The following is a 10,018-nucleotide window of genomic DNA, read 5'->3' as shown; positions in this document are numbered from 1 at the left end:
CTTTCTTGCGTACTTCACGATGGCTGCCAAGTTATACGTATCTGGCATGTGATATTCGCGGATGCTCATAACGTACAAGCCACGCGCTTTTCATAATCTCCCTGAATTCTGATAAACTTTTACATCTTGAATGCTGTAAGTTGACTATCAATTGCCATAGTCTTCGAAGTTTCCCTGTGAGCAATCAGCCTCTTTTTTCTCTCTCTCTCTTTTTTTTAGAGACTTAGGGTAGTCCCAGAGGTGTTGGAATACAATTTCTCGTCGTTTCATCACTACGGAATACAGGCGCTTCCGTTAAGTTGTATATTGCCTACCGCAAAAACCGGAATATAGGCGGAACTTTTTTTCAAAAAACCATTGCCAAAAGTCGACCCTCGTCTGATATACCGGACATTGGCGGAAAAACTACGGAAGTCTTGCAACAATGGGCAGATGAAGTAAACAGCCGCCTTCGCATTCAGGCTACTTTCTCACTTTTTGTTTCAAAATGAGCGGGAGCCGACGGCAATTCACCGTCGCCTTCAAGAAAAGGGCGTAAGCGGAAGCCCGCGGCAACGTTGCCGTGGGCTTCGTATCGTGCGACCATCGAACCGCGTGTTTGTCAGCACCACGGCACGGAGCAGCATTTACTGTCACCATTGTGCAACCGGCTGAGTCGCATTTGTTTAAAAGTAGAATTTTTAGAATTGGTTAGTTGGCGGGCCGACTTATATTCCGGTTCGACCTATAGTACGGTTTTTACGGTATTTCGCAAACACAGCACGTATTTAGCACAGTGACATTGGTACAAAGGCTTTTGGCCCACGCGAATTCGCTTTCAATAAACTATCACATGTCTTCTTGGTTACCTTCCTTGAGCTTTTTAAGTGCGACCATTATGAAAAAAATTCTCGTGTATATTCTATGCTGCTTACATTATATGCGCTCAATACACCTCCGCGTTACGAACAGCCCAAGTGGCGACGGAGAGGCAAACCACTCAGCCACTGCTTGGTACTCATTTTTTCGGAGCGCTTCCGCTTGTTTTTATCGCAGCGTCTTCAAACAAAATTGTCACGCCGTTCTATCGGAAGCGTACTTTCGTCACGACAGTTTCACAAGGGAGAAATTCCCATATAACGCTTCAAAGGGCCGAGCAAACAAGCGCGCGCATTGATTCTAATGCGGCTTCAGCGAGCCACTGGAGGGTTCAGCGTGCCGTGCGCATCCGAGCAGAATTAAAGAGGAAAGCTCGGAGAAGAGTGTCGCTACTTTCTAGATCAAGGGGTTTTAGGTGGGTGCCGACTGCACGTGTCGTCTGCTTGGCTAGAGCAGCTTCGCAGTGGTTGCGTCGATTTCTGTGTTTGCGTTTTCAGTGTCGTTATGGTGTTGCGTGTTTGTTCTTCCGTCATAAAAGCTTCGAGTGACTTTGTGATTGTTCTGCTCTCGTGTCTGTGATTAGATCTATGTGACGGCGGTGAAAGAATGTTGAAACCACAGTGACAGTGAAGCTTTGCGTGGTTGTGCTGGAGTAATTACAGCACGAGCGAAGAGCTTGTATTCTTGTTCACTGCGCCATCATATGGCGCACGGCTCGCAGAACAGGAATGAAGGATAAAAATGTCGCAGTTTCGCCCGAAAGGCGAAGCATCAATTGCGATAGCAAATTGGTAGACAGCTATTCGGAGTAGGGATAGTAGTTTTATCGGCTGCATAAACTTGGACACATTCGCTTACTAACTGAATTAACAGTTAGTAAGCGGGCCTCATCAAACGTAGTCTAACACACGCCTCACCCCACATTAGGAAACTAGCATACACTACATTAATTCGACCAAAGGTTGAGTACGTGTCGGCCTTATGGGACCCAGAACAAGAGTACCTTGTTAATGATATTGAAGCTCTGCAAAATCGTGCTGCGAGATTTATTTTTTCCGACTATTCACGAATAACTAGCGTCACACAGTTCAAACAGCATGCTGAACTCGAGAATTTGTCAGTTCGTCTTAAACTAGCACGCTTAACACTCTTTCATAAGCTTTATCACCACCCGTTCTTTCATGAAGATTTTTTTCATACCCCATCCGCTATACTCCCTCGTCATGATCATCCTTTCAAACTAAAACGCGTTTTTTGCGATACGTCACGATACGCTCATTCGTTCATACCACGCACTACAACCGAGTGGTATAACCTGCCATCTGACATTGCAACAGAACTCGACTGTAATCAATTTCAGAAACTTGTTCGGTCCTATCTTATGCCCTGAATGTTCTTCAATCGTGCTCTCCCTGTTATCGCTCTCCCTGTTTTCTCCTCTTCTCTTATAGGTTTTTATATTTACTTGCAGTTAAAAAGAACTGTTTCGTAGTGCTAAATTTCAGTGTTGTGCATTGTATAACCATTGCATTGTTCTGCATTACACAAAACGAAACTTTGACACAAGTTGAGCTTACGATGGGTTTTTTTGTTTAGATGTTTTATTTCTATTTGCTGAGTGTGATTGCCATTAATGTTTTTTGCCTCTCTTTTTTACCTTGTATATTGTTTTAAAGTTAGCTTTGATGATGTTGCATGCCCGCTTATATAATACCCTCCAACTGAGGGCCCTTAGGGTATACTGAAATAAAAAAAAATGTCACAGTTTCGCCCTAAGGGCGAAGCAATGAATGCGATAGCAACACAGCAATGTCATACGATGTAAGGTGAGCGGCTTTGGTAGCAATATGAATTGTAGTAAACATGAGCTGATTAAGTAAGCAGGTGAGCTGCGGCGTAAGTAGACCGACATGAAGAGAGACTCGATGACCACGAGAAGGCGCGTGTGAAACGGTGGTGTTGATGAGAAGCGCTTCCCGTGGGCAGCGCGCGTGCGAAGGGACACACCTGTAGCGCTGCACTGCCGATCCGGGCAGCATTACATGTGTAGCGTGCGTTGGAAAATGTGGCCCGACTATTACTAACTGAATGAACAAGCGTGGTGTGAGCGCGCACAAACAAACATGAACAGATCACACTGAATGACTGCAGACAACGACTGTCAAAACGCTGGCAGCAAGCAGCGGGCGAAGGTACGTGCGGTCTATCGCTTCAACGGAAACTGAGCGGCCAGTGCATAAAGGTCAGAGCCGTGTGGAGATAAGAGACGGTGCGGCGAGCGACGAGCGCGGTTGCTGGCAGAGGAAAAGTGCGCCCCCCCGCTCCCTACGGCGCTGGCTTCCCGCTTCCTTGCTTGCGCGTGGGAGAGATAAGAGACCGTGCGGTCGAGCGACGAGCGCGGTTGTTGGCACAGTAGAAGTGCCCCCCCCCCTCTCCCTCCGGCGCTCGCTTGCCGCTTCGTTGCTTGCGCGTGGCAGATTGAGTGCGTTCGCTCTCCGTCATAGCGCCCGTCCCCGCACGCTTCCGCTCGGGCATACGGCGCGCGGCGAAGATTTTATCTATACGGAACCTCACGGCGACGACGACGGCTACGGCGACGGCGACGGCAGAAATCCGGTTGAAGTGTCCATATAATTGCTATCGCAATAAAAAGAAAATACATAAAACAAGCGTGATGTCAGCGCGCACAAGCAAGCATGAATAGATCACACTCGATGAGCGCAGACAACATCTGCAAAACTCTGGCAGCAAGCGCAGCCGCCGCAGCGAGCGAAGGTTCGTGCGGTTTATCGCTTCAACGGAAACAGAGCGGCGAATGCACGGCGCATACAAAGGTCAGAGCCGTGTGGAGATCGCTTGCAAAATACGGTGCGCGCGACAACACCAGCAGCCCGTACCGGCGCAAAGTACAAGAGCGCATTTTTTGGCAGAGTAGAAGCCCTCCCCCCCCCTCCCTCCATCCCGCGCTGCCTTCCCGCTTTGCTCCTTTCGCGTGGGAGATTGCGTCGCTAGTTCCCCTTGCGCCCGGCTGCAAGATGCGCATTTGGTGCCGCAGCACAGCGTCGCCCCTCCCCCCCCTCCCTCCTTCCCATACTCCCAAGGCCCTTCGCGCGACGGAAGTCGCGTTTGCTTTCCGCCGTCCATTCGCTCTCCATGTCCCCCGCGCGCTTTCACTCGCACATAGGGCGCACGGCGACGATTTCATCGCCCGTGGACTTTATACGGAACCTCACGGCGACGACGACAGCGATGGCAGAAATCCGCTTGACAATTGCTATCGCAATAAAAGAAACGACAAAACGCTGACGCCAACTGCTGTGGTGTGTGAAAAGTATTTAAAAAGCCGTTTCATCGAACACACGTTCACTATCATGGTGAACGGCGTTTTCAACGATCTTCGTCGCGATAAATCACGTCTTGAATCGATGCGATACGTACGATATATTCCATAAATATCCTACATACCTTGTGGGGAGCACACGCCCCCATCTTCTCCCGCGTACGCTCGTCGTCGCCTGCGCGCGCAGCGGGAGCCGGGCAGACCGGAGAGAGAGGCACTTTGCCCTCTCCCGGTTCTCGCTCGCCTCTCGCGCCGCGCGTACCCTCGCGGGAAGAGAGAAAGTATCCGATGGGCAAGGAGGACATTCCCCTCGCGAAAAGGTAAAAAGGTATAAAACAGCGCGACCGGGAGATACCTGGGCTCTCTGGCCTCGCTACCTCTAACCTGCCGGAACGGATATACCAGCTGCAACCCGTGAGTGACATCGCTTGCGTGACTTCCACACGCAACGAGGCAAGCCTATTTATTACTTATTATACAGAGCGGACTTCCCTCTGCAAGTGTGCCTTATTGCCCGCAGCAATAAACGTTGTTGAGTTGACTCGCTCGTTGCTTTATTCGCCCAAATCATACGTAGCTGCGATTGCACGTGCTACGGGTTGGGGATCGTACCCTCCCAACCTTGGACCTCAAAGCAGGTAATTAAAAGAGACAAAATATATATCTGCGCGAAAGAACTTCCATTAAAGTGGCACAGGCGCAGCCAGTCGGTGGCCTCCTTGTTGTGCGCAGCCGTTGAGAGCGCCCAATCGGAGAACTTCGAAGGATCTGGTTAGAGTGTACTCGATCTGGTGTCCACCGCAAAGCTTCTGTATCAAAAGAGTGCGCCCAACGCTGTAGTTTCAAAGCCGCTAGCGCGGATGGATTCCAAAATGATCGTGCACAACGGCCGCAAAATGGTCGAGTGGACCGAACGGCGCTGGATGCCACGGGAGCGTCGAAGTGAGCGGACGCACTCGCATCGGCTCCGTCTTTTCCGAATGTTTCCGCGGGTATTTGTCTGGAGATAACTCTGAATTAATGTCGACGTTGCCCAGTGACTTGTCAGCCATCCTCACTGGTTCAGGGGTAAAACATTCAGCAACGTGCTCTATATCCTCGGCAAACGCTATCGAAGTACCGCGGAACAGGTGTCGATGCTCGTTACTGAAGTTGGTGACAAGCAACTGAGAACGGCCATCACTAAGCTGTAGCACACTTCTAGCAGCACAAACACCTTGCATCAGTAGATGCGATAAGTTACTTTCAGCGACCACTTCACCTTCGCGCATACCACAGCACATCACTTCGACTAGGACACTGGTTCGCGGAGGAAGCGTAACACATTCGGTGGAGACACGAAGGGCGTCGTCTCGACGCTTGTGGTCGTACCCGTCGAGTGCTCGGTCTGCTGAGAAGGTGACTACACCTCCCCGTAGGTCAATAACAGCGCCGTATTGTTGGAGAAAATCAACCCCGAGAATGACGTCACGGGAGCATACGCGTAGGACAAGGCAGCTCGCCACGAATGTCGATCCTCGAATCCGAACTCTTGTCGTGCAGGTTCCCAGTGGAGTAACGACGTGACCACCAGCCGTACGAATCTGCGAGCCATTCCAAGGGGTAATTACTTTCTTCAGCAACTTCGCCAGCTTCCCGCTTAAGATGGAATAGTCCGCACCGGTATCTACTAAAGCGTTAACCGCGTAACCGTCGATCACCACCGGTAGGTCGAGCGAAAGCCGGTCATTCCGTTCATCTGCAGTTGACGTCGGATCGGTGTCCTCGCTCGTTCGCGTCGATGGGAGGTCTTCAGCGTGTCGACTGTCAGCAGCCTCGCCCCCAAAGGTCGCTGTGGTTAGTTTTCCCGGCGGGGACTTGGTGATCGTGTGCCGGAATATCGCTGGGGCGGTGGTGAAAATCGCCGTGGTGACGGCGAGCGTGACTGTCGCCCGGTAGACGGTGGCATGCGTTGTTGAGCAAGGTAATCTTCTATCTCCCGAGGTCGTTGGCCAAGTCGGGGTGGCGGTGAGTAGGTGGAAAAGCCCCGCAACCCGAGACGTCGGTATGGGCACTGGTGGTACAAACTATCTGCCTCACCGCAGTGGAAGCACAGAGGCCGACGGTCCGGTGTGCGCCAAACATCCGACTTCCGAGGGGTCATGCGTCAATCGTCGGCGTAATATACCGGTTGCTCCTGCGGAACCACAGCGGGAGGAGCGGCGGAGGGAAACGCTGGAGGCGCGCGTCGTTCTGCGATGTATGGTACCGGTTCTGCAGATGAAAGCGTAACTGGATGAGCCGCGTGAACTAACAGCGGGGTTGGTGCAGGGAGTCTCAGGGCTTCCGCGTAGGTCGCACGGCGGTGTTCAGTAGGTGCAGGCGCGGTGTAAGGCAGAGGACAGGTCGACCGGAGTGCTTGGTGAACTTCATCTTTGACGACACTCTCAATAGAGCTCACCACCGCTTGTGACGTGCCGAAAGCCTTCTGTATTTCTTCGCGCACGACAGTGCGGATTAGTTCGCGAAGGTGGTCATCGTTGCTTCGGGTGGCCGTGAAAATATCGGTGGTAGATGTCACGTTCACTTGCCGCTCATAGAAATTCGATCGTTGCTGCAGCATCTTCTCCATACTTACAGCTTCAGATAAAAATTCGGCGACAGTCTTCGGAGGGCTCCGCACAAGACCAGCGAAGAGCTGCTCCTTCACTCCTCGCATCAGGTGACGCAACTTCTTGTCCTCGGCCATTCCCGAGTCTGCTCGTCTGAAGAGGCGCGTCATATCTTCGACGAACGTGGTAACACTTTCGTTGGGAAGCTGGACGCGGACCTGGATTGCTCGTTCGGCTCGTTCGCGGTGATCAGCACTGGCGTAGGCGTCTAGTAACTGACGGCGGAACTCAGGCCACGACGTCAGTTGCTGCTCACGGTTTTGGAACCATGTGAGCGCGCCGTCTTCCAGCAAAAGTAGACACTTCGAAATTTATTTGTGTCGTCCCATTCATTGTATTCGGCCACGCGCTCGAAGTCGGCCATCCAGTCTTCGACGTCTTCGAAGGCCTTGCCATGGAACGACTTTGGAACCCGTGGATTTTGAAGCGTGTACCGGTTCGTCACTGCGGCGCCTTCCATACCGGTTGAGATGGTCTGAAGCGCTGCGGGGTCTTCAGGAGGCAGTCCCCGGATCCTGCGGCTGGCCTGGTGGACCGGCGTATCGATTGGCACGGGGGTAGTGGTTCCACTGCCAGAAGGGGTTTGCGACATGGGTGAGGAATACCCAGCACCTCCACCACTTTGTCACGTGCCTTGTGAGAGAACGGGCGACGCGACGTTTATTAAGGGTAGCGGCTCCTGAAAAGCACGGCGCTGGGGGCTGGCTATCGAGCGGGCGGAGAAGCACGCGCACTTCTTTCTTCTTGTCTGTGCCAGCCTCTTAGCACTGTACCCACTACTGCTGGTGGCAATATTGTGGCACAAATTTGATATCATAGGATCTGTGAAGACGAGAGGATTCGGCGGATACCTGATTTCAAGGTGGGCCACCCATGTTTTGGACTTTATTGGAACTTTTGTGCTCACGCCACGCTGGCCGAGAGCTAGCGTCTGGTAGACCTAGCGCGGCGGAACGCGCGCGTTCGGCATGGCAGCAACGCAAGTCGAAGGGGAAACGCTCCTGGTGGAGGACTTTACTGAAGACCTGGGATGGCGGACAGTGTCCAGCCGAAAATCTAGAGCTACCACGAAGCCTGGATTGGGTGATGGCGGTGCACGAAGCGAGATGGCTGAACGAAGGGGCGCAGGTGAATGGCGCAAAGGCTTGGTAATCAAGAATCGCGTTGTGAAGGCATCGCGCATGCCACCGATGCCAGAAGAGCACATCAAAATAGTCATTCGCCCACGAGGTGGACTGAATTTGGAGAAAGTTAGCCCTCCAACAGTGGGCACGGCTATCGTAGAGGCAGCAGGCCTCAGTACTGAGCAGACTAAGGAAGATGTTATCTGCCCTAACTTTATGCAAATATCTTGGTGGCTATAGTACGCCAGAAAGGAGCAACGCTGAACGATATGTGAGACTCAGGTCAATCAGAGTGGCGGATAAAGATTTTGAAGTGAGTGCGTACGAGACGGCCCCACACACTACGTGTAAAAGAGTCATTCGCAATGTGGACATTATGGATGGCCCTGCGGCTCTTGAGCGGAACATTGTTAATGATCGCAATCCGCTGGCTATGGCGGTCAAAAGAATCAAGAATACAGGATCTATTATTGTTTTCGACGGGTTAAGAGTGCCCTATTTTGTCAGATATGGGCCAACCCTAGTCCGGTGTTACCTGTATCGAAAGCAGGTGGATGTATGCTATGTGTGTGGCAAGCTTGGACATCGGGCGGATGTCTGTCCTGCGCCCGATTGTCTTGAGTGCCGAGGATGTGGTGCTCGGAACCCCAAAGAGGATCATAACTGTGTGCCTTGTTGCAAGCTTTGTGGCGGCCGACACCTGACGGCGGATAAACAATGCAGACAACGGCACCAGCTTCCCTACGTGGTGCGTGTTCGACGACAGGAGCTAGCGACGGCGGCAGCCCAGGCATCGCAGCTGGCGAGCGCCCCCCAAGGCAGCCCCAGGAGGCGCTCGCGCTCTCGGAGCCGTTCAAGGTCGAAGCAGCGGCCCTCGTCTGGGACTCAAGCTACCGGGAGCCGCTCCGTGTATAGGGAGGCGCGAGTGCGCTTTCCTGCAGCTGGTGGAGGCGGCGGCGCAGCTGGAGGCCAGACCACCTGGGCTAACAAGGCTAAGGGCGGCATCAGCACCGGCCGAGCGCGTGAGCAGTCTCAGGAGCTTGCGTATGGTAATAGGGATAAGGATAGGATTGCGCAATTGGAGAGAGAGAGAATTGTAGGATAAAAGCAGCCGTTGACGGGCTTGTAAAAGAGATAGCTGAACTTAGGAGGGGCTTACCGTCCGGTAACAGCGGTAGCTTAGGACAGGCTAGCAAACATGATGACCGGGTTGAAGTACCGACGTCTGTGGAAGCTGCAGAAGGGAACATGGATGACGAGGAGACGCCGGCTCCGAAAAAGAGGGCCCTCTCCTCGATGGCGCAGCCTCAGGGCAAGGTCCGTTCCGAGATTAAAGAAATGATGGCGCAAGAAAGTGTAAATCAGGTCATTAGTAGACTGGAGCGGATAGAAGAGAGGGAAAATATCACGGATCAGAGATTATGCAAAATTGAAGTACACCTAAACGAGACGGTGGTCCCTGTTATGGAGCGGGAGTGCTCTCGGACGCTGGCCCAGCAGGGTAAGTCGTCGAGTGGAATAAAGCTCAAATTAAGTGAACCGACTTTACATAGCCAAGATGGCTCTATTAAATAGTCCATTTAGTATTTGGCAGTGGAATAGTAAGGGGGTTCAGTCATAAGAAGGCGTCCCTGCAGCAGTTTGTTAGAAGCCATGGTGTGAAACCTCAGGTTATCATGTTACAGGAAACTCTGACGTCTAGCGTGACCTTAACGGGTTTCGAAGCAGAGGTTAAGGGTAATGAGCAGGGCGGAGGACTCGTAACTCTCATTAATAGGAGGTTGGCGTATGTTAGGCATGATCTTCACATGGCGGACTGCAGGATTGAATATATTCTGGTGGAGGTAATGTTAGGTCGGCAAGGTAGAGGAGCGTTTACCTGCTTAACCTGTACAGTAGCCCCCGGGAAACGAAGCAGAGTTTCAAATCTCTCTTGACCAAGGCAGCCAATCTGGCTAAGGATGCGCCGTTGCTTATTGGAGGAGACTTTAATGCCATGTGTGGAAGTATGCTTATAGCACTACTCAGACTATGGCAGCAGGCAC

The sequence above is a fragment of the Dermacentor silvarum genome, chromosome 4, assembly GCF_013339745.2.
Source record: "Dermacentor silvarum isolate Dsil-2018 chromosome 4, BIME_Dsil_1.4, whole genome shotgun sequence".
NCBI classification, from domain to species: domain Eukaryota; kingdom Metazoa; phylum Arthropoda; class Arachnida; order Ixodida; family Ixodidae; genus Dermacentor; species Dermacentor silvarum.
This window is presented reverse-complemented; position numbering follows the sequence as displayed.